At 24.7% G+C, this 26,647-nt stretch overlaps 1 protein-coding gene across 2 annotated transcripts in view; it reads right to left on the bottom strand.

Moving 5' to 3' along the window:
- Positions 1-26,647, bottom strand: part of LOC112599608 (potassium voltage-gated channel protein Shaw-like) — a 200,218-nt gene that overhangs the window by 112,633 nt on the left and 60,938 nt on the right. For both annotated transcript variants that reach the window (XM_025346577.1, XM_025346575.1), the window contains one exon: positions 16,692-16,772. The gene's annotated coding sequence lies outside the window, so the exon portion shown is untranslated. The remainder of the gene's footprint in view (positions 1-16,691; positions 16,773-26,647) is intronic.

Genomic DNA, 26,647 nt, shown 5'->3' with positions numbered 1-26,647 from the left:
CCGTCGGGTTTTGAATACGTAATACGGGAGTCACATTTATGTGGCGTACGGATTTATATATATGTGTGTGTATGTGTGTGTGTGTGTGTATAGAACAGAAGTCCGTACGTGTCTCCGGTGTGTGACTTATACGGATACATGCAAATCCCGAATATATTGAAATTCGCAAACGGAAGACTTATTGGGTAGAGTTCGACGAGTGCGGTACGGTTTTGCACACTAATATAATCGTATTTACGGAGTTTGACCGATACTGCAATTTCAAAAAATATTTTATATATATTATATCGGGTATATTATGTTAGGTTACGCTGTGTAGTTTAGCAGTAGATCGTCGAAAAGTGGCTATTTTCATAAAAATCCAATAGTTATACCTAAGATTGCTACCTTCGATAACTTTTTCGAAATTGTCGGTAATTCGAAATGAATGCACGTTCTCTTAAAATTATCGCTGTAATTCGAATAAAAAAAAATCATTTAAGTATACTCAATAATTTGAAATTAAATTTTGGGAAAACTTGTCATTAAAATGTGACAATTCGAAATTTTATCCGCTTAACACTAGGCGATTCGAAGTTTATTCATCAAATGTATTCTTTATAATCTTTTTGTTAATAATTTATTGTACAATTGAGTATAAATTTAACTTAATATTTTCGATAACTATAGAATTATTATCTAAGTACCTACTTTATCATAAGCATTTTATTTCTTAATCGTTTTTTATCGTATTTTAATTCGTTGAAAGCCGACAGTAGTTTTATTTTATTTTTATTTTATCTTTGTAAAATTAGTTTTTTGATATGAGAACGTCAAATTTAAAAAATACAAACCTTTGCCCATTTTGGAAAAAAAAGCAATTCATTGATGCGGTAGAAAGAGGTGACAAAAACCCGACATGAACAAGACATTTGATATTTCTTTAAGCATATATTGTCTACAAGTTTGAAAGAAAATTAAACCATTGCTACATCGGTGGTAGGAAACAAAATAGTAAAGGTGAGCATTCAAAACCAGAAGAGTGTCTAGTACAATGGGTTAGGCAATGCAGAAAGCAAAATATATCCGCGTGTGACCTCTTACTAAAAAAAAATAATCAAAACCCACTAAAGATTTAGGCATATTACTTTTCAGCTAGTGATAATTGGTTAACAAATTTAAAGAAAATAAAGGGTATTGTTTTAATAACAATTGTGGCGAAAGTTCTAATATGAACGATAACGTGTGTTCAAAGTGGTATCATAAACACTCAATTTTTTTTTTTTAAAATGTGAGCCACGAAATGTGTTTAACACAAACGAAACCAATTTATTTTTAAATGTTTACTAGATAAAATTTCACCTTTAAAGAGAAAAAATACTACTGGGAAAAATATAGAAAAAACAGGTTAACAATTTAACTAGTAGTAAACATTGGGAGGCTCCGAAAAGTCAACTCCATTCCTATTAGGAGAAGATGCCAAATCTAGGTTTTTAAGAGCATACGTTAATTTCCAACAAACTTACAGTTCAAACAAAATGACATGAATAACTACAGAATTATTTAATGAATTGTTAGTTCCACTCAATAAAGAGATGAAAAAACAAAAATCCAAAATTTTACTGTCTTTAAACAATTGTACAGTTTACAATAACCGAAATCCCAGGCACTCGACTAAGATAAATTAAAAATCAAAAGAGTTTTTACCACTAAAAAGTTGTAAAAAATGTTTTTGAATGCATTCGAAGTAAACAGCCGTTAAACATTAGGGAATTGACAGATATGATATTTGTTGATAAAGCGTAGAAAAATGTGGCTACTTCTAAAATACTAGAGTGTTTTTAAAAAATTTAGATTTACCACAGAAATTAAATTAATAGAAAACGATCAGGTAAATATTGAATGGATACAACATAATTTCCTGCTAGCTCAAAAAAATATATTTTTCACTGATTATGACAATGTGGATAAAGCGGATATGTACGACTGCGGACGGCTCTTATCAGAGCAACCTTTTTAATAACACGATTGCGGACGATTATGGTTTAACAATGGAGCCCCAAAAATGACACTTCTGCGAACGTATATTGCCAAATTTATAAATAATATTTCGATAGTGTGGGAATTCTGAGTGTGTTCAATGTAGTATGTTGCAAATAATTTCTGTTAAATACTGCAGTATAGTGTTTTTTTTTTTTTAATCTATGGAAAACTGTTAAATTATACCATCAGAATGTGTTAAAGAATTAATTATACACAAAACAAATAAATACCGATTTAGTTGACAGCAAAAATATATGATTAGAAAATGGTTATATACAAATAAAGATTGTAGTACAAGTATTTTAAAGACATCAGAATGTGCATTTTCCGGTAAGCATATAAGTATGCTAAGATCACTGTACAAAAAAATTAAGCATTGCTAAATAGGTATAAATGATGCTCGCTAGACATCCGAACGATAAGCCTATCATTAAATTGACAACCGTTGAGCTCGATAAACTGCGTCGCACAATTTGGCAACGTTTCACTAATTTCGTCCGGAATCGTGTCATTTTCATAAAATAATAATATAATATCTTTTGTCTCATAGTGATCATCCGCAATCTTGTTTCACCCGGGTAAAGATGTTGCTGTATAGAGAGTCGACTCTGACGCCGAAATTTTTGAAAATAAATTAAGCGTTGATGAATACATAAATACGACACAGATCCTCTACCTGCTGTGAAAATTGAAAGAAGGCAGTTCATCATTGAATAAATTAATAAATTATGTAACTTTTCGCTTCAGTCAGAAGTCAGTATCGAAGTTTTTGAAGTTTTATTTATTCTAGAAAATAGTATTGAAAAAATGAAACTAAGTTCAATGAGGCATAAAGAAAACAATTGAGTACTTAGTTTTTAAAAAGATAATAATCTTTTATAATAATAATTTAATATAGGTACATAATTAATAAAATATATATAATAATATTAATAATTTCATATTTTAGTTTTAAAAACAATAAATAGCTGTAACTCCGCTCGATTTGCCGAAATATTTAACCATTATATACCTACATAAACATAATAAAAAACAAACATTTTTTCATAACTCAGTATTTTGATTTTTTTTTTTTTTACTCTTTCGATATTTCGAACCTCTCAGCAATTCGACGTTTCGATAATTTTAAATATTTCATAAGTCCCACCGACTTCGAATTATCGATAGTTAACTTGCAGACTGTAGTATTTATATTGTATTTATTATAGTAGAACGTATTGTAACGAAACACTGAAAACAAAAGTATTAACGGTTGGGAAATTCACACTCGCGTCCGAAATCTGAAATTGACTTCCATTTGCGATATTAAATTTTTGATTCCCTGGGAAAAAAGTACAATCAATAGATGGGCCACCGCGCACAAAACAACACATAAATCATGGTTTTTAATAAAATAAAACGCACGCTGCTGTTTATCTTATAATATCAAGTACCTATATAATATAAAACGGTTTTCCATATTTTATCGATTTTAATTATTATCTACTTCTGGGTTTATTGTACAATTTTATACATTTTACTTTCCAATTATTTTAATATATAATAATATATTTTATGAAAACATTTTAATTGGCTGACGTTATTTTGACAGTATTTTCGACAATTTTTTACCGTACATTTTTTATCTTCCTTACATTCAGATTCAACAGTATAATTAAACTATATTGTACTACATATTGTATATATAATTTATATTCATACGATAACAATTATAATCAGGATGTAGACTTATTTTTGTCTGAATGTTTTTAAACATTACTTTTATAACAGAAAACTCAATTTAGAAATTAGACTTTTGCATTTTAACAATTTCGAATATGCATTTTGTATACATTCTATAAAAATATATTAATTATTAAAATAATAAAATGGATTCTTGCAATCGCTCACTCGCCATATTTGTTTATCGGATATAAGTTGTATCATATCTAAAAATTTAATTTTGGTAATTTACATTACATCAAACTTAAAAAAGGGTATTTTTCATATTATCACACAATATTATACCTGCAATGATATTATAATTTGTGTGACTTTACTATTACCTATTAAAGCATTTTATTATTTTTTTTTTTTACGTATTAGTGTGTATTTTAAATTATTTATTAATCTAGTTCATTGCAATATTTATTTTTTAAGACAATTATTTAAATGTACATTACGTAAAATCAAAAATGTAAAATAATTGTAACTTTATATAAAAAGTATATATTTTATGTAACATGTATAATATAATTGAGTAATATTTTAGTTTAAACAAAATATGCAAAATTTAGAAATATTAAAATGTTAACTAATTATTCAATTCTTTACCATAGTTATTCACGGTATATGTACTATAATTTATGTAAGCTTGGTAAATCAATCAGGTAAATTCTAACGATAAAATTGAAAGAGTGACACATGTTATATTTACCACTAAAATTGTAAAAAAAATATGAATTATTTACATTTAAACCTTGTAGGCACGTTGTATAAAAATAAAACAAAACAATCATGATACGTGTTTTAATAATAATATTAACAACTCTACATAAAAATGCAGCATAACATAAGAGAAATAATTTATAAGTAACGTTGTAGCCTGTATTTCCTTCTTAGTTTTGTCAAAATATTTGTAATTGTTAGCCAAGTACAAGATTTTAATAGAGGATGTAGAAGCATACAGATATTAAATATTATTAGATAGTGTGTCGCAAAAAATTTTAAAAATCCGCTCAGATCTAAAACTAATAAAGTTGACATTTTAGAAAACTTATTCTGTTAATAGGATTTTTGCAACATGTTCGCTTTAACACCAATTTTAACTGTTTTAAGTGTAATAAAAATCAAAAATAAATATCGTTAGCAAGTATTAATTTTTTTTTGCGGGTAAAAGATATTTTTAAATGAAAAAAATCTATCAATTACACTGAACTATAGTTCATTAATTACCCTTATATAACTATATAAGCTAAAATGGTTTTAGAAAATATATTCTTTAGAAGTTTTTAAACTTTTTTATCGAATTTTTGATCTACACTGGCGTTTAAACCATTTTAGAACTTGAGAAAACATTAGTTTAAAAGTTTTAGGTACATAAGTATTTTGGAATGTTTAATAAATAAAATAATATATAAAATGTCTAAAAACACAGAATACATTTTTCAAGTTACTATATCGATAAAAAAAGACTTGGCTATACTAATGTGCTATATATATATATATATTATATACCTAATACATACAATGGTAGTTCAATAACTTTGCAAATCAATTTTTATTTGATAAATTAATTAATATGATTAAAAATTAATTATGTTTACTCGATTAGGTACGAATAATTCGACTTATTAAACTATTTTAATGGCATAGTTAAAAACTTGGTTTGTTGCTTTTATTAAAATCATTAATAATAGATTTAATCGATAACTGAATAATAATTTGTTAGAAAGTTATATTTAAGGACTTATAATGGTCATCAAACTATGTAAAATATTTGTTTAATTTATCTTTGTATTATAAAAATTATTTTGATAATCATTTATCACGCTATATACCTACTTATTTAACTTGCAATTGTAAATTATATAAATTTTGATTTCTATGCCTTTTAAAAGTAAAATTTCTATTTTTATTTGAATAACATTGACAGTATTTACAAATAGTTTTATAATTTAAAAACATTTATTCATTCGAAATTATTTAACAACTAATTTTTACTATATTTTTGGTAATATTCTGGATAAGGAAAAACATTTAATGACGATCAATCGAAAACATAACATACATTTATGATTTAATAATGTTTAAAATAATATATACTATATTCAACACTTTACCTAAGAGAGGCTATGTTACTATACATATTAGTTCTATAAATTAAATTTTTTTATTCAATTCCTAGTCTCCAAATTAAATGATAATCTTAGATTCATTTATTATTTAATTAATATTTTATTGAATTATATATTTTATTTTATATAATATTCTACCAATGTTAAATATATAAAAATGTGCGTGTTTAAATGTAAATAAACAATTAATAATAATATTCGTCATTATAATATTGATAATTATAAAATATTGCATAATTTAATAAATAATAAAATAAATAAATGTTAAATTAATTTTGGCTGAGATAATATTTTAAATTAGCTACCAACTAAATATTTTGTCACATGTCAGATGATCATCTAACATGAACTGAACATTAATTAAAACCGTATATAATTATCCAAAGACGGAAACTATTCATAAATATATAAAAAAAAAAAAAAAATGTTTTTGGCCATCAAAATATCCGACCCGTGTCTCATATATTTTTCTATTCACAAAACATAAATTTATATTCATTTTTCATTCACGTATACCATGTTAAGTTTCCGTTTGACATTTATTATATTATTATGATCTTCCTGATTAAATTCTTAAATTATATATTTACTTTCGAATCATAAAAAAATAAATTAAAAAATATTGATGTTCACCAAAATTATAATTTAAACTTTTAAAAGTAATTTAAAAGATTACACAAAAAAAAAAAATAAAAAAATATCTACAATTAATTAACCATCCATAATAAATGTATAGAAAATACAAACGCTCTAATTAATATAATATAACATAAATATATTGAATTATAATATACTATTATCGTATAACAAGTATGCTTATAGGTACAATATTTTCAGAAATAAATTTATTAATTATTTTCGCTCTAACCAAAATTTGTTTTTATTTTTGCTTTGTATAAATAACCTAAAATAAAAATTTATGTTAATACATTAATATAAGGTGTATATAAAAAATGCAAAAGTAGTAAGCAAATCAAACACACTTGAAAATCTTTCGCTACTTCATTAAATATTATTTATCACACAGTTGTTTTTTATGGAATGATCGTCGCTTTAGAATAAATGTCTGTATATTCAAAATTACAGCAGTGCTTTACCGATCTATAATTCAGTTGTTTTTTTTTTTTTAATTTTGTCAGTTGTGTAACGGAATTTAGTATAATTTACCCCTCCCCTACTATCACGTCCGAATACCATTAATCTTACCTACTAGAATAACGTGATTACGTTCATTATCATTAAACGGAAAAATATAATAAAGTATAATATTATGTAGATATATAAATGACAAGCAGCACCCTGCGGTTCTCTTGAGAGGTAAAACGTACAAAAGAAATAATAAAAGGTTCACCCTAGGGCCACGCAAAGTGCATTTAATAAGAGCAATTATCCCTCTTATTTTAATTAATCTTTAAAGTTTAAATATAATACAATATTATTTATTTTTTAAAAAATATAAAAAAAAATTATTATTATTTTGTATTGCGTTGCACATTGTTTTATATTTTGTAAGGAATAGACGTCATTCTAACGAGAAATCAAAGTAAGTTATCGATAAAAAATCAACTTGTACAGACCTAGCCAATATATTTATGTTTTCCGTATAGTTTCCATTTTACTTAGTGCCATTTAGATAAGATGTGTACAATATGAAGCTTTTTTACGTATCATCTAAAAAAGTATAAAGAAAAAATGACAAGAAAATATACTTGATGTACCTTAAGTGTAAAAATTTACTCGATTAAAATGTGTAGTTTTGTATATATTGTAATTATTATTTTTAAGTCACACTTAAAACATTTTATTATTATTATTATTTTTTTTTTTTTATAAAATTATTAATTTCTAATTGAAACTATAAGGTTTATTTTGAAGTACATTTCCATTTTTAAGAAATATTATTGATTTTTCAACACCTTCTTAAATAAAATTTTATTTATAAAATTCTGGTTGTGAAACTAAATATGAATTAACAAGCCAACAAGCCTATGGTTAAATAATGAAAACAATTTAATTTTCTCTGCCAATATTCTTTAGCCACATTAATTAAGTATTTTTTAGAATGCAATAAACATACACGCAATTCTTTATAACTTTCTTCACTGTGAATATTTTTGACTGAACAACCAATTTTTAACATTTAATATACCTATGTATTCCTGTCGAAAAAACTCTATTTTTTATAGCAAACAAAGTTTATTATTATTTTCTAATTTGTAACTAACTTTCATAATTTCTTAAACAGAATATTTTAGTGTATATAGAATGAATATTGCGTTATCGTTAATACTGTATGTTCAATGTGATATGTTATTACTTTATTAAATATTTAAACTATTAATTCATATTATATTCACATTATGTATATATATATATATATATATATATGTGTAAATATCACAATATACTCTCATATTTGAAAAATCAACACAAATATGAATTATTACTGTTATAACATTTCATAGATTACTTTTTTAATAATCCAAAGGTTAAATACGTGATATTAAAACGCACCACAAAATAATCCATAAATACATAAAATTCAGAACGTATAGATAACTATGTATGAACGTATTATGTAAATAAAGAACAATATTATGATCAATAATATATAAATTCAATATAAGGTAAATATGTTTGACTTACATTTACGTTTTGCTTCATTAATACTTAAATTATCGCATATCCGATTTTATTTGTCAATATTTCATTGTCAATTTCAGGACTGACTAAACCGGAATTTTACTACTTTTTTCAAACCACATTCGATGAAAAACGAGTTTAAAACTAAATAAAAATATCTATATAATATTTTACAATTAAATTATCTTGAACCAATAATATTATGTAACATACTATGTAAATAAGTTGTTAACAATTATACAGTTTAAGATTACAACATTCGCGAATAACTATAGTATGGGGTACGTAGGTTAGGTATATTAGATTTTGTAAAATATAAATTTAAAAATGGGAAAATTAATTATTAAAATAATAATGTGCAAAATAAATAAAGCTAATTCATAAATCTGTGTTATAGAGGAACCTGAAATCATAATCAAACAAATTAAGTTATATAACTCATTTAAATACATTCAAATATTTAGAGAAAAAAAGAACGGTGAAATAAATTACAATCAATTCCATTTATAATTTTTCAAAAAAAAAAAAAAAATGTAACATTATTCCTATTTTTGAGCTCTACAAACTTGATTATTCTACCAATCAGTCTTAAATGTATTCAAATTTTATAACAACAATATAAAACATTTTTTTATCTCATATTTATACATAATTTGTTCAAAAACATACTACACAAAACATTATTATTAAAACTTTAAAATGTATATTATTTAATAATGATAATGTAATTTTATTTTATTTTAAATTTATTTAAAGGTATATACAATAGGTATATTTCCTACAGAACAATAAAAATATGCAATATAAGAATTATTTATTACGTGAGTAGCAGACCAAAAAAATCACCTAATGATAACATTAACCTAACTGGTTAATTTTTTTGGTTAATTTAATTTTTAACCGTTAAACCATAAGTAGGTTATGACACCAGTTTTTTAGCCTTCTTAGAGAGATTTCCAGAAATTTTGAGAGTATCAAGGTTAGATATGACTTATGAGATGAGTGTCTAGAGAGGATTTTTTTTAAAAGGTTACTGTTTCTCCATTTTTAAATTGTTATGTAATGTTAGGTTTGAGATATATTCATAAGGTGGTGAATTGATGGTTTTACATAGATAAAGTTGTAAACTGTTTAGACGCAAATCGTCAATATTTTTCGATAGACCAAAAGCGCAAATTCATTTCGCGCTTTTATATTTTAGTAATAGGATAAAAGCGTAAACATAAATATTGTACACGTTACACTATAAGTTTTATTTTAAAATTATGAATTATGAAATTAAATTATTCATTTAAATTAAATATATAGTATTTTTATAATTTAAAAATATATCAACAGTGATCGAGTTTAGTTAAACTTTGGTGTTATCATATCGTATTTTATCGTTACGAATTACGATGAAGATCATTTAAGATAACTATGCAATTTAAATATAATATTAACTTATACTTAACTTATGAAATACACTTTATTTTTGTAAAATTTATTTGCGCTTACAGTTTGTTAAAAAGCTATATTTTTTTTTTTTTTTTTGAGCTTATGGAATATTTATTTTTGCACTTTCGGGTTGCGTTTGGATCATATTTTACGCTTATAAACTACAGCCGAGAAAAATGTATAGATAATTGTGTTTTTGTTGTGATGGTTAAATTTAAATTATATTTTTAGACAAAATTGCAGCGTATTGTTATGCAGCACAGACGTAGACAACCACCGAAGTGGTGTTTGATAAGGAAAGCCAAAGTAAGTTGGCGTGAGATAACGAAATAGTAGGTTACGACTAATGACGCTCTACGGCGTTATAATAATGAGTATTTCAATAAAGAAAATTATATTAGATATTAAAAAAAAAGAAAATTTACAAATAGCGTGATTATGATAATCTTAATTAAATAAAATACAGACGATGTAACAGCTATAAATATAATAATGGATCTTTTATTACAATATTAAACGGAATAAAATAAAATCTCACAGAGCGTGACATACCGGTATACATACGAAGGGTGCTAATGGTGAACTGATAATATAAAAACATTAAAATTATTAATCATATTGCTTAAATTTAAAATATTATTTGTAATTATTTAAGAACGAAAAAATAATGATAATAATAAGCATTATTGTTGTAATTTGTAGCAAATGTAACGTATAAAGTTCTAGACCAATTCGGTAATAAATTATGCAGGCGCCTAGGGTGGCAAATTTCTAATGAAAAATATGTAACATAAAATACAAAAAAATATATTACAATCATAATAATAGCATCTCGTTTAGTCATGACTTACTGTAATCGTAATATGCTGAGTATAGATAGAACGGCAAAAACGATAAGCACGGCGGTGGGTCACAAACAAATGTACGAGCAATATAATTGAGAAACACCGATACACTGGACTTAAGTTCACAGATTATTATATATCATTAGAGAGATTTAGTCCCAAACTTTCAGCCACCCGTATGACACGTATATAGTATATTCTGTAAATATAGTGGATCCAGTGCGTAATACATTATGTGTATTTATAATTGTTATTTTTTAGAAAAAATCAAAATAAATGTATAACCGCAAAAATATTGGTGTTGGTTTTGTTGGAGTATTACACTATTTTTTTATTTATTATCTCACGGACTACAGAGTCTACAAGATCACTCAACTTCTCTTAATTATTCTATAAACAATGTTAACTTCAAATGATCACCAATAATGTATAATAAATAGTAATATAATTATACTTTATACGTCACTTATTTAAATACTAGATTGTATACTGAAATTGTGTCCATAAAATTGTCCATGTTTCGTAGAACAGAATTTAATTAATAACAATTAATGGGTGGCTTATTATCTCCTGTTACTCAAGCCATGTCACTTCCATCATATAGGCTTATTGTAAAATATAATTACAGATTGTGTATTTAATAATAAATGTTAAAATAAAATAAAATAATAATTATATAATATTTCGGTTTTATCTAAGCGTATTGGAAAATGTAATAATTTGTTATTCATAATACATCGTCTTCTATGATGAAACCATAATTATAAAAGTTAATACTTGAAAATTCACTATATTCACAGTGATAATATGAATGGTGAGAATACAATAGGAAAAACTATCACAAGCTTAATATTTTCAACATCATACTTATAACGTTTAATTATTGTAAGTCTGAAATTGTTACGAATAAACGATTGTCCGCAAGACTCACGGGAAAATAAATTGCTTGCTGTACAGCGTATACTACACAACGCACTATAAACATATACTATATACTCGTAATAGTCAGTTCTGTCCTGAATCGACCAGTTACGAATTTCTATTTGAACGGGCATATCCAGTCGTAAAAGTAATCTATTGTTACAATATATATATATATATAACAGTACATTGGACTCAGTAGTCTAATTGACGAAATGGCGGCAATCGTTGTTTTTATAGACGAAAATAGTTCCGGAACGGAAGGCATCTCACACACGGTCCCAAACACATAATATACCATTATTACTACACTTAAAAACTTTAAAATTTAGAACATTGAGGGGTTTCTGACTGCATACAATGTATATTAAAACAAATTAAACACATTTTAGATTAAAAAAAAAAATAGAATATTTTAATTTGGTACTTTTTGGCAATTGTTTGTAACAACGTATATTATACATATAAAAACTCCATTCATAACTTAATACAAACAATAGTAGGTACATTAAAAAAAAAGTATTATTAAAAAATACCAACGTGAATAAGTATTTATAGATACTATGAAATTCACCAAATACAGTCATCACAACGTTAGTCGTATGCCTTAAAAGAGCAAGCATTTACTAAATAACATATTATGCGAATGTATAGATATACCGTTTGATACATACTGCTATTATTTGATTCTTTGATTCGTACATCAGACAATATCTCAAGAAATAAAATACATTTTTAATGTATTAAAAAAAAATATTAAAAACATTTACTTAATGAAATCATAGTAAAATAAAATACGTTCTGAAATAGTAAAAAGAAAAAAAAGAAAGAAAATAATTAAAATTATATTTTGTTTAAATGTACATGGACAACAAATAAACATGTTTACGAGTGTAATCATTTTTATAAGCGTACTTATAACCCCAAATTGTATGTACGAAGATATAGAATTTACATATTTAACAGTTCACCAAGCATATACAACGACTTTTTCTCTATCAATACAATAAAATTATTCATAATCTGTATTTTGGAATTTTTTAATAAACTTAAAGATTATATTTTATATAATTGAGATTGTTAGTACTACTAAAAGAATGCTCTATGGAGATACGAACTTTTGTTTTTCAAACAAGCTTGTTTTTTACTATAAATTATAAAATTTGTATACAATGTATTATAATACATGAACCATATTTAATAATTATATATGTTAATAGATAAATATCAATTATCAAGAGTTTCAAGCCTAATATTATGAACTATTATCTTAAGTGAACATATTTAATAGACAATAGTCAATAAAAACCTATTTGTTCAAATTTTGAACAAATACATCAAAATTATCCATCAAAGAATTTTCTGTAGAAGATATGTGGACGGGATTCTCGTAAGAAATATACCAAGTTCACATTGACGTCGGGCTTTCTTTAATTAGTATAAAAAAATCTCGAAAATTCGAAAATATAATCTTTAAGTATGTTTAAAAATGTATAAAAGAATAATTTGAATAAATTCATTGTTCAATGAAAAAATTGTGGTGAATATGCTCGGTGAATCACTTTATAAGTTAGGTTATGATTTATTAATGCACACATTTTTGCGAAACACAGGATATAGTTGTATTACGTTATAATACAGAATAAATGACTTTTTTTACAATTAGCATGTGTAATAATAATAAAAATAATTATATAGCTAGTCAACTTTACATCTGGCGGTGCTCGACTTAAAATTAAACGAATTCCTTTGTAGTAACTGTCGAAAAGTTACACAATAGCGCGATTCTCGTTGAGTTTATCGAAAATTATTCGATAATTCGAATTTCTTTCTTTCTTTGTTCTATTAAACTTTGAGTCAATTGTTGTAATAATAGTGATAATAATAATAAATCAACATCAAGTTCTATTAGCGAGTATTTTTCATCGAATCGTCCGACGTGAAAAATATGTTTAATTAAAATCAGAATTTTGTGAAAGTCCAATCTTGTTTAGTAAAGCTATAGTTATTATACAAATATAATACTGATAAATTAGTAATATAAACATACAAACTCATACTAGGTATGCTAAATCGTTGCACATCAAACTGTATTATATACCTCGCTTCAATAGTATGCACTGTAAAATTTGCCGTTTGACGTGCGTTCGGTAGATGTCATAATATACGATTAGTGTTATTAAACTATTAAAATATACGAAACATAATATTATTGTTTAAATATACAATGTATGTATCATGTTGTATATTTTATTTTATCAATGATAAAAGATATCAAATTAGCAATTATTGTGTTATAACGAAATTTCCATTGTTCAAGAAGTCTTTATTTTTGAAATGCATACAGAATAATATCAACAAACGCTAAAAAATAGCTCTAAATTATTTTTTTAAAAGGCTAATCGCTAATGTACAGAAAATATTTAATCTTGAATAAAATAACTTATGATAATTTTACCTTCACAAAATGGTTCCAGAAGTGGTAAAAGCTGCTAGATTTAACCCCGGTGTTAAAAATATTGTAGATTCATTTTTCTTCTAATGTGTAAAAACTTTTGAGGATTTTAGATTCTTGTGACATTGGTACAAAAAAAGAAAACTTCCACGTTAAAAATATAAACTGCAGGGTGTCAACCTAAGTCAGTCAAAAATTCAAAAAGCTAAAATATAAAAATATTTATGAGCTAATATTATTCTATATTTCTATTAGACTTAATTAATGATTTAAAAAACAATGTAATTTTCAAACATTCAAACAAATCAAATAAAACAATAATAATTTGCATAACTTTATTAACCCTAACTGGATATTATTTTGTATTAACGGAATTGTATAAATGTACAGATATTGAAGTAGATACGCCTGGTGAAAATGTTAAATGCTAAGTTTAATTATCATAATTAGTGACATTTAAAATAATTTTAAATGGCCCCAAATAATATTTGCAAACGGTAAATTTCCTCTGTATTTTACGTTTAAAACGTGACTTTTCATTTCCGTTTATGGTAATTACTTGAGAATGAAGTCAACTTCAAAAATACCTTAAGCAATAAAACTACTTTTTTATAGAAAATTGTAACACGTCAAATTATACTATAATCTGAATAATTTTAGGCTTAGTCAGTACATTGCGATTCATTTTGGATTTTTCAATTGTTTTGTCTTGATTTTAATTGAATATTTTCATTAATTTTATTTCAACAGACATCATACTTTTCAAATATATTTTTAAGTCTATCATCATGAAAGAAATGTAGAAAACTTATGAATGTTTTCCAAAAAGTCAATCATGTTTAATAAAATAGATATTTAGTGTATTATGCATGCATATCATTATGTAATGATAATATTATTGTGTAAAGAACCATTAAAATATTCATTTTTTTTTTTTTTTTTTTGACAATATATTATACATATATCACACGCGTGTATAATCTTAAAGCAGTTCAGTATTTACCAAGGAGCTGATTTAAGTGATAAACGAAATGTATAATAATATTATATTTTTACGGCAATCTACAATTATGTAACTGTGATATAATTGCAGTCAAATTTCATCGTTGACTGTGTTTTTTTCTACCAGGTCATTAGTGGCATTAGTAAGGTAAGATATATTAAATTTATATTTTGTTTGAATACATGGGTATGCATAAAATTATACAAGATGCCTTGCAAGTAAATTTAAGTAGTTAACATAAAATCCCATTCGTATCCTCTCAACCTTTCATTAAATATTAATCTTTCACTGAAAAACCGTATATAACATTTTATAGTTACGACCACGCATAAAAACAGCTAGGTTGTATTTAATTAATTTTAAATTGACTCATTGTTTGTGTATAAATTTATCGGGGAATAGTAGAACACTAGCATATAAAAAAAAAAAAACTGAATATGGGTATATGTATGCTTTAAACGTATAATTAATTTTAAGATTTCATAAAATATTTCAATCACAGATATTATATCAGATATATCTTAGTGAATGTATTATGAATACGTAATATAGTAGATATTATTTATATATATATATATTTTATATTTTTATATTTTATATTTTTATATTTTTATATATTACATATTTTTATATGTATACACCATATTTTTAATCAATTCAAACTTATATTTATACCATGTGACTCGGCTCAGTGGCTGCAGACGAACGACTGTTATATTATAATAACGAAACAATACATATTATTTTTTATACACAAAGCACATGCATTGTAACCTAAGGTAACCGTAAGTCTATTTTGCCAACGGTTAGGTTTTTGGATCGATTGTCTCTTTATTATAACATTTTATTTTTATTTTTCGTTTGAGAGATTTTGTTTCTTCTTTTGAATATCCATTATTATATTTAATATTGTACTGTATCGTTATATTGCATACAAATTGTCGTAAAATAATAATGATTGCAATGGAATGACTATGTTATTTTCAGTCAATAATATTAAGAATTTTAATATATTTATGCATGAAATAATAATGTAGTAAACGTCTATGCCTATAATTTATATAGGTGAGTTTCGTCGTAAAGCTTTGAAGATTTTAGAATCTAAACATCTTTCATTGTTTGTCTAATAGAAAGGTCAAAAATGAATCATGCTGAATATACTTTAATTTTGTCAATTAATTTATTCATTAAGTTATAAAGATGCGATAAACGGACGTAACTAGCTAATCGAATTCTTGAGTATAGTATTGAATCATAAACGCTACTTACTAATTAGTACTAGAAATAGCATTAAGATTTATGCAATTAACATGCTTATTTAAAAAAAAGTTTTTATTATAAATTTTCTTAATACTATGATGATATATTTAATAGTAACTAAACAAAAGTATGATCATTAAACTTTCATCAAAGTATATGAATCATATGGTTGGGGTGACTAAACACATGTACTTGTCAGCATATATCTACATACAACTATTTAAATACAGCATGTTAAAAAATAATTCGGTAAGATATGATAAAATTACCAAAAATAAAGGATCCCAGCGTAGGAAGGTTTTATCTGTCGATTAGTATCCATTGGCATGACGTAGTAGTTGTTCCACCTCCTGTGCAAACAAACAGAAACACATTTTACTATTATTTTCAGACGTAGAAATAGAAAATTAACATAAATAAACTTAAGACAAACACGTAACCAAACGAAATATAAGGTGTTTAATTGTTGAATATAAGTATATGATAAATAAATGCTATAAGTTATAACGTTTATAAAATTCTTGTATTACGCTATATTATAATACGTATTTTGATGGTGAGCAACTTCAGTAATGTACATACAATTAATTGATTAAAATGTTCTAACGGATTTATTAAATTTTAAAAGATATTATTTTTTGAGATGTAAGTTCATAATATTATGTAAAAATTAAACACCATACTTTTACTTAATTATGATATAAAATTGTGATAATCATAAAATGATAAGGTATTTCCCGAATGATTTTACTAAGATTTATACTATTTATAGTAATAGATCCATTATTATTAGATAACTGAAAGTTCCTATATTATTTATAGAAAATTATTTCACATATATATTATAATATAAATAGATATTTAAATAATTAATTTTTATTAATATTTATTAATATCTAATCATATTTAGTTTTTCAGGATGAGATTTATTTTTATTTTAAATAATTTTAAAATTATATAAGCCAATCCTACTTTGTTGTTCAAAAAATATTAGTTTTATGTAATTGAATGTTCTTGAAAAATTCTGCTATTTTTTTCTGCATTTCTTTCTACAAGATATGAAATTATCAAAATATTTAGATTTAAATACATTTAAATTTATTTATGTCACAAACCTAGTCACATCGTACTAAAATATTTAATTATTGATTTATAAGTTGATAGCAGCTAGTAATATTAGGTATATAAAATAATAATATTATATTTGTTATTGAAATTATAATTAGTTTAAACTACCAAATAACTAATTTAAAAAAAGATTACTAGGTAATATTAATATAAACGTATAATAAATATGCTAAGGAATAAAATGTGAAATTCAATTTTTGCGTTCAGCGTCGTTTTTGCGTACGAAAATTTTTGAATGATTTTTTGAACGGTCATTAAATAAATTCAAATTTACAAATCCATTACAGTGATCTACATGATAAAGATGCATACTCATTACCTACTGACCTACTAGACAGCAAAGCCATATTCTCGGTTTTTCAACTTAAGTTTATTCATAATGTTCCGCTAAAATAAACAAACCTCATTTCCGTTATTATGGTTGAGCACACTAATAAACCAAAAGCTTGTGTTTAGTATGCTAAAAAACAAAACGAAACATTTCTAGGATTTGATGTAAGTATTATTCATAATCATTTTGTATCTGCGAGGGAAAATCATTAATGATTATAAATGACTCTGTTTAGGAAGTTCTGACATTTCCAAAAAAAACTCTTATTGAGGACAATAATTTTCTATATTTTAAGAAGTGGACAATTAATCCATAATATACATAATTATTTGCGATAATTTAACGCATAACAATTTAGTGCGGAAAGAAACTTTGTCATAAGCTGTTTAAATTAACATGATATATGTTATAATCAACAAAAACAAATATTGACCAAAATTGTCTAAAAATAAATGTTTTGTGATTATATTTGATTATAATCGATTATAAGTTCATGATTAGTGTAATATTCACGTAATATAAGTAATTCAAAATTTTTGGTATTTTACTATTATAATATAGTTGAAGTAGTGTAATTAAATCGGTTTTACTTTATTTTTTATTTATAATATTAAAGAGATTGATAAATTATACTTCTTATAAGTTATATTTGTCTTATATAATCACTCGTATAAAATTATTCATTATTCATTTATTATTTAATTATTTATTCATGTAAATAAAATAATCAAGATAAAAACAATTTGAAAGTAGTAGGTATTTAGGTATATGTATATTTTGCATACAACTTTTTTTCTTTTGAAATTCATAAATATCGACCTAATTTCCATGTTAATTTTTGAATACATTATACACATAATTATAATAGAGGATATTTTTTTACATTTTTTTCTTTTGATAATAATAAAATGTTTGTTTTAATTAAATTAAAAAAAAATAAATATGTTATTCTTTTTATTGAAGGATGTATTAAGTGTATCTAATTTTATATTCTTAAACTGAGAATTTAAAGTTATCATCAAGTGGTTCTTTATAAACGACAAATTCTATATATTTTTATTATAACATTGTAAATATTTAGATGCTATGAATTCTTTCGAAACGATATCTTAACATGTATATATATATATATATATTTTTTTTTTTAAGCCCGACAACTAAGGTCATTAGCTGTTTGTAGGGGTTATGAACTATGGTAAGGGGTAAGGTTAGTACGGTAAGTTGTATTTTACGATTGTTACGGTTGATAGAAAACACGTGTATGTGTGGCAAGGTTTTTAACTACTATGATCCCGGGTGGTCACCCATCTGGGAGCTAGTAGCTATGACCGTTACTTACTCTCAGTCACATTTCGCAACTAGTAGCAGCCAACGCGCCACGCCAAGCCACATATAATATATTTATTATGACATTGATTTTATGTTGACTATTCATTTTTAAATAATATCTATAAATAATATTATTAAATTTAACTTAAATATACATATTAATATATTATAAGTCATTAAACTAACACTTAATCGGATAATTTAACATAATAGGGAAATGTGAACTAAACAAAATACATAATAGTGTGCAAAATAAAACATTAAATTATAAACCATAAATTAGAAAAAATTATAAGCCCAACAAATAAATCAAAAGTTAAGATACTTTTTTGTTTTAAGATATATAGTAATATTTAAATTGCTATGATTTAGATGAATGTGTTAATATTATATAATATACAACACACACCAATTAAGTTACACATATTCTTACAAACTTATAAAAATTAAGTTAGCTTCGTTATTATAAAGAAGTATATATCATACATATATATATGTCTGTTATAGTATCAATTATTTAGCGGTGAAGCACTGTAGAAATTATTTGCATGAGATATTTAAAAACATTATAAAAAAAAAAAAACAACGCATGGGATCGGGGTTTGAATGTAATAAATTATATGTTTCATTCAATTTACTCAACCAATAAAAAAAAAAAGTCACATCTGATAATATAAACAAATTTTCAGATTATTTATAATATATCTTTTGGAAAAAAAGCGTATTTTTAATAGTCCACGTATATTTCTCGTGTGTATATTGTTGTTATGATTCGGCCAGAGTGACGAGGTACATTTTACGCTCACAATGTTCAAACTCTCAGCGAAAAATTCAATTTAAAATGTAATTATGTTTTGGTGTCAAACACCAATTGGTTATAAACAGGGAGGAAATAACTTATTTTATATTCGCCTCTTTGTTCAGAATTTATTTCGTCTTTACAATGATATGGTTTTTTTTCAAATTGTATTTTGTACGTTCCTTGTAATTTAAAGGAATTTAGACACCAAAATGTGATTTACAAATGGATAAATATTTTTTGGAATTGTTTTCAATAGCTTAGGAGTTCACCACGTCATGATCGTTTTTCACATTACACAATATATATATATATATATGGTTGATTTCACATAGATGATATATTACCGAGATGAACGGTTGTAGTTACTGAATCAAAATTTCATTTTAAAAGTCTAATGCTGTGTATTGTTATCTATATTATTAATACAGTTTGAATGTATGAAAGGGTTGGTCGAAAAATATTTATACGTGTTCAATTCTATTTAATGAGTATGCACCAAAAACAGTAAAAAAAAAAAAAAAAACAAAATATCTAATCGAAATAGTATTATAAGCACGAAATATCCGTATAAAAAAAAATATAATATTATCATGCGTAAAAGTTATTGATAATATCTAATCAATTAAAACGTCTTCGGTACTGATATAATCCCGAATCGTAATCATATACAATCGTTAGACAAACATCTAGCACCGACTGTTAGCCGTTGATATTAAATAATGGAAAGGCTATTTGAGCGCATCGTACGAAAAGGGTGATGTATTTCAAGGTTATAGAAATTTAAGCATAATTAGATAACAGTATTAAGTAAAAACCTCCGCCATAATGATAGGCAGTTTTAAAAACAATATTTCTCTCTTCTCCATTCGAATACGCACGACCCTCTCTATATTGTCTAATAAAGCCATGCACTGTCCATTTCCAACATCTATACTTTTCTCTACAACAGCCAGTGCACAAACACCGATACAGACTTTGAACTCACACCGCTTGTCCGCAACTATAACGAGAAGAGATCGCGGAGGATTCACAATCAAATTGCGACACCTGGACCACACCGGATGAATTGTGAGTTGATGTTTCCGTAATTCGATGCACAGACTAACGTTTTACATGGCACAGATGCTATGGTTAAATATGTTTGTTTTGGTTTTTAATTTATGCTTTATTTAACCCATGTTATATTATTATATACGCCAGACCATTATACGCCGAGATAAAATGGTTATACATTTATTTATTTATACACTCATATATTGTGCACTTCTGTCAACTCACTGTCAAAACAGCTGTATAGAACGTACCGCATCAGCACTCGTATATATCGAATCGTATGTCAATAGAAAAAAACACGCACTCAATTGAAAAATTATTATAATACCTTTCGGTTATAGATACTATGCCATCTTTATCGTTTTTTTTTTCGGGATCTATAAATATAAAAAAGTCATTTTTGTCGCGTTTATTATTTGCGTAATTTTCATGGTCTTGTAAACATGGTGTGTATTGATTTTTTTTTTTCATCACGCATGTTTTCAACTGACGAGATTATCGGCTTAGCCGTTGGCTTCATTGGTTGAATAAGGGGTAGATTTTTGATAGTATAATTTTAGTACTTTCAGCCAAAACTTTATCCGTAAACATTCAGGAATTTTTTTTTTTTTATTTATTCCTATCACTATTTTATAGATTCTAATTATTATTAAAACAGTTTCTTATATTAATAAATAAACCTAATTATATAAATTAAATAAACGCCAAAAATTGTACAGGTATAATAATAATCAATTATTATGAATTGCATATTATTTTAAAGAAGACGTTAAATAAATACGTGTTTTTATTTTGTCTATATTATTTGTTTCTACACGATTAAACCGAATAAATCATTGATGAATGTTTTTGCGGCTTTATTTTAAGATTTCAAATGCAACCAAAGGACGTAAAAAAAGTTATAATTAGTTTGAAATTTAACTGTATCATGAAAAAAAACCTTTGTATTTTTATTTGATTTATAATTTTTAATATCACATATTTTATTTTTATTATAAGTTATAACATAATATGCTGTTTTTAAAAACTTATTTTCTATCACAAATGTAGAGGGTGATGTTGTATGACTTAGTAATTCTCATGATTTGACTATTGCTTTTTCTTTTCTTACAATTTTATCACCATTCACCAGTAAACTAGAAATCACGACCTATAGCTTAATATAGGATATAGGTATTCAACATATAATTAGATATATTTAGGTATGACGTATTATGGTGTTATAGTATCTAGCTCTATAGATACTTTCGGAAAAACTTCCAAAAATTAAATAACTCGTTAATGTTTAAGAGCCGTGATAAAGTAACATTATATTTTACGCATTTACGCATACACACGCTGAATTAAACCATATAGCTTTAGCTATTATCACCATCTAGAAATTAACGAAGTAGAAATACTTTAAACAAATATGCATGACCCTCAGGCACCTGAAGTTTATTAAGTCCCCGAAACCCATTCGCCAACAATTTATATACACGGTGGTCAACCACTTTCAATCCTTGCCTTAACATCCTTTAAAAATGTATTGTTAAAATATTATGCTATTTCCCATGTTAATTTGAATTCCTCCTAATCAAATGCACTTGAATCAAGTATTTATCATTCCGTCAAAATGTATACACATATGTGTATATGTCAACTTAAAAAAATGTTTGATAGAAATATTTAGAGATATCAGTTACATATTGGTTTCACCGTAGATCACATATAAATACATACTTCAAAACTAATATTTCCCGTCGATTATTTCTCTCCCCTTCTAATATTTTAGTATTTTGTTATCATTTTTGTTTATAACATGACAATATTGCATTCAAAATGAAGGCGGACCTTTCTGCATATAATATATAAATATAATGTTATGACAACCGCAAATAAATTTAATGCAACTATCCCACAATCACATATTATAAAACAAGATTAACTAAATTAAATCATTTTAAGCACGACTGTTGTTTTAAATTTTTTTTTTTTTTTTGAAACTTTGCAATATAAAAATTGTCAAGTATATCATAAATATGTATGAATAATCTATCAGAACCATGATTCTACGTATTGGAGTCACTTCAATTGATTTGAAATTATTCAAAAACGCCTACTCGCGTTATGACTCAGACTTTATTTATTCATTTTAATCTCAATGCAACCAATGAACCAATTTATAAAATAAATACAGCCAAATGATTATACAATTAAAATATATTGTTTGGGTTGCCGTCAAAAAAGCTTCGTTGGAGCCGAAGATAATACCATACAACAAACCATGCAACAAATAAAATACTCTTTTTATTTTTTATGGAATCAGATTCATATAATAGTAATAATGAAACGAAATTGTCTTTGATTATAAAATGCATTTTCAATCATTTTCTTTTACATAACATACCAAATTTATGTTCATGCATGACTGACATAGGTGTTCATAGTAATGGTTATAGTATTTTAAACCACGTAGTTCCATTATAATATAACTGTTAGGGTTTCTTAGCGCATCAAAATATACCATATGTATCCTAAATCTTATTACTTTATTAGATTAGATAATATTAGATATGAGCGTATATTGACCAACTGTTAATTTTAATTACTTGATATTATTCAATAATATTCTAGTAAAAGTAAATTTATATTAATAAATTATGATATTTAGTTATTTTTTTTTTTTTTTTATTGTTTTATACTTACTGTATTGTTAAATTTGTATCAAAATAATATTAAACCAAAAATTAAAATTAAAAAAAAAAAATTGAAACTAACCCTATTTTTATTTGCAGATGGGCTATACAGATGTATTTGGAAACCTTTTTTTAGCTGAATGCAGAAAAGTGAATAAACGTATAGTTTTGATATTGAATAATTTATTTTCATTAATGTATAAAGGAGCTCTATGATAGGATTATTTCTTATGTAGTACCAAAAAGTAATTATCGATGTAACTAATAATAACAAATAGTAATTTGTAACCTCAAATACACTGAATTAGGATTTAAGATTAATAAATAAAAATCAACATTGATTGATTTTTTCAACTAGGACACTGTATACGTATGCATCATTTTGTGGCAAGGGTAAAGCTTATAGATCTGACTAAGCATGATGAGAGTATATAAAACATTAATTATTCTTTTAATACATTCTAGTGTTAGGTTGGGTGTGCACAAATCTTGTTAAGTACACTATACAATAGGATAAATCAACCTGCACATTAAAGTATATTTACACAAAATACTGTTTAATAGTATAAACTTAATAATCTAATTTCTAATCATTTTACTACAATTAAATACACTTATTAAAACTACTTTAATGACTTTATTGTACTATCCGCCACGTCAAATGCCAATTTTTAAAACAAATACTAAATAGTGCACGATTAATGTAAAATATTCTAACATCAATTATTACCAAGTTTGAAAATTAAACTTGTTATGCCTTTGTTCACTGTTTCATTAATAAAACGTTTTGATGGTATAGATAATTAATTAACCCATAATGAATTCTGAGTAATGGCACTTAAGAGTTAAGAGATACGAAAATGTTTGCTCTTTGTGTTTGGTTTGGTACGTCTTAATTTATTTTTCTAAGTATTATAATTGTGTTAATTATTTTAATTGCTTTATTTTTGAACTTATGAGCTTAAAGAATCTGTACACATTTTTACGTTACTCAATGTTATTTAAGATATTAGCAGTGTTAAATTGTTTAATCTCTAAGAACCATTACGCGTCACAATATCTTCCTAAATGAACAAATACATAATAATATTATACAATGTAAATTATGATTAATTGCGTTAGATTAGGAAAATACAGTGAGCATTATCTGTTGTTCATACATCTTTTTGGAATTTTATATAAAATAAAAATTATATTTTGAATTATACCCGACATTATTTTATATATTAATATACCTACACCAACTATGATTTATGATTAATGAATACTATTTAACAATTATACATATAACTTTCCAAAATTATTATTAAAAATACCTAGAACTATGGTCTCATTCGTATACTGGTTAAGGTAATTAAATGTTTTAAATTTAGTGATTGATAAAAATAGTCTATTTTTTTAGAAATCTGTAGTAACGAAATACTGATAGTTTATAACATAATTTAAAAAAGATAGGTATTTTACAATTAAAAATATTCAAAAAATTATTATCTGTACAGAAAATTATAATAAGATCATAGGCACATTAGCAATTAATTCCCTTTGCTTACCAGTTACCTTGAAATAAGATTTTAATTGTGGTATTATTATTCGTATTAATTTGCTATCAACATTTTCCAAATTAATTTATAATTACTAGGATTTCTTCATTACCATTTTTTCTACTTGTTTATTTAATATATGGAAATTTCCTTATTAAAATATATTAAATTTTGATTATCCAGTAAAAATTTTAGTGCTACTTAATATATATACATATATAATATGTATATATAAATACCCAATTATCATTTCTTATTTCAAATTTAATATAAAATACAATGATAGTATCTTATTGTGTATAATATAAATTATTGGAGCTAGTGCTTTTATTATATCACAAGCAAATTATTATTTTAAACCTGTATAAAAAAAAAAACACGATGCAGTGAAAAGATTTTGACACCGAAAACTGTTTAACGACTATTTGATATCCAATGTTTATATTAAAAAATATTTTGGGTTGTATTTAAAAAAAAAAATACTAACATAAAAACTAATGTGTTTTTAAAAAGTAAATATATTTGAATGAAATCTAATCACATTCATTAGCTGAGTGTAGATTTTAATATAACTTTTGATTTATGTAGAAACTAGAAGTTATTAGTGTAATTACTTATTACTTATTACATAGTGAGTTTTATTTTTAGAGAAGACATAAGGAAAATCAATATCAATAAATGTATAATAGGTTTTCATCAATCAATATAACACGACAGTTAATATGATTTTATTAAAATAGATCTATAATACATTAGAAACGTTTTTGTCAAATATATAAACATGTTATCAGAAAAAAATTTAATCAAAATAAAATTATTTGAAAAATAAATAGTTTTATTTTTTATAAATTTTAATAATTTTATATTATATGATTAATATATGACGGTGAATATTCAGGATTGGTATATTGTTTTATTTTCCAATGACTATTATACATACCTTCGTTATATAAGATATAACATTCGTATAGAGTTTATTTATAAACGTATAAATCAAAAAACAAAAACAAAATAGTCTATGAAATACAATCTGTACATTGTAAATATAAGTTTTAAAATAGTTGATATAATCTTATTACAACTACAATTTTATATTACGTTTTACTATAACATAATGTGCAAACATCATCGGATATTCATTCATCAATAGTTTTAAATTTATATAATATGGTCTTAAAGTAACTTGGGTTGAATACTTGTGTGTGTTAATCATTTTTAAAAGGCTTACCAAAAAAGTTGAAATTTATTTTGCAGTGTAAAAATATTTACTCTCCGAGGATTAGAGTGTCATTGTTTTATATTTTAGTTTTTTCTTCTTTGCTTTAAAACATTTTACTTAAAAATAGTATATTCTACTCACCAC

The sequence above is a fragment of the Melanaphis sacchari genome, unplaced genomic scaffold (genome assembly GCF_002803265.2).
Source record: "Melanaphis sacchari strain LSU unplaced genomic scaffold, SCAv2.0 Contig53_pilon_pilon, whole genome shotgun sequence".
NCBI lineage: Eukaryota > Metazoa > Arthropoda > Insecta > Hemiptera > Aphididae > Melanaphis > Melanaphis sacchari.
Note: the sequence above shows the minus strand (reverse complement) of the source record. Positions and strands in the feature narration are given on the sequence as shown.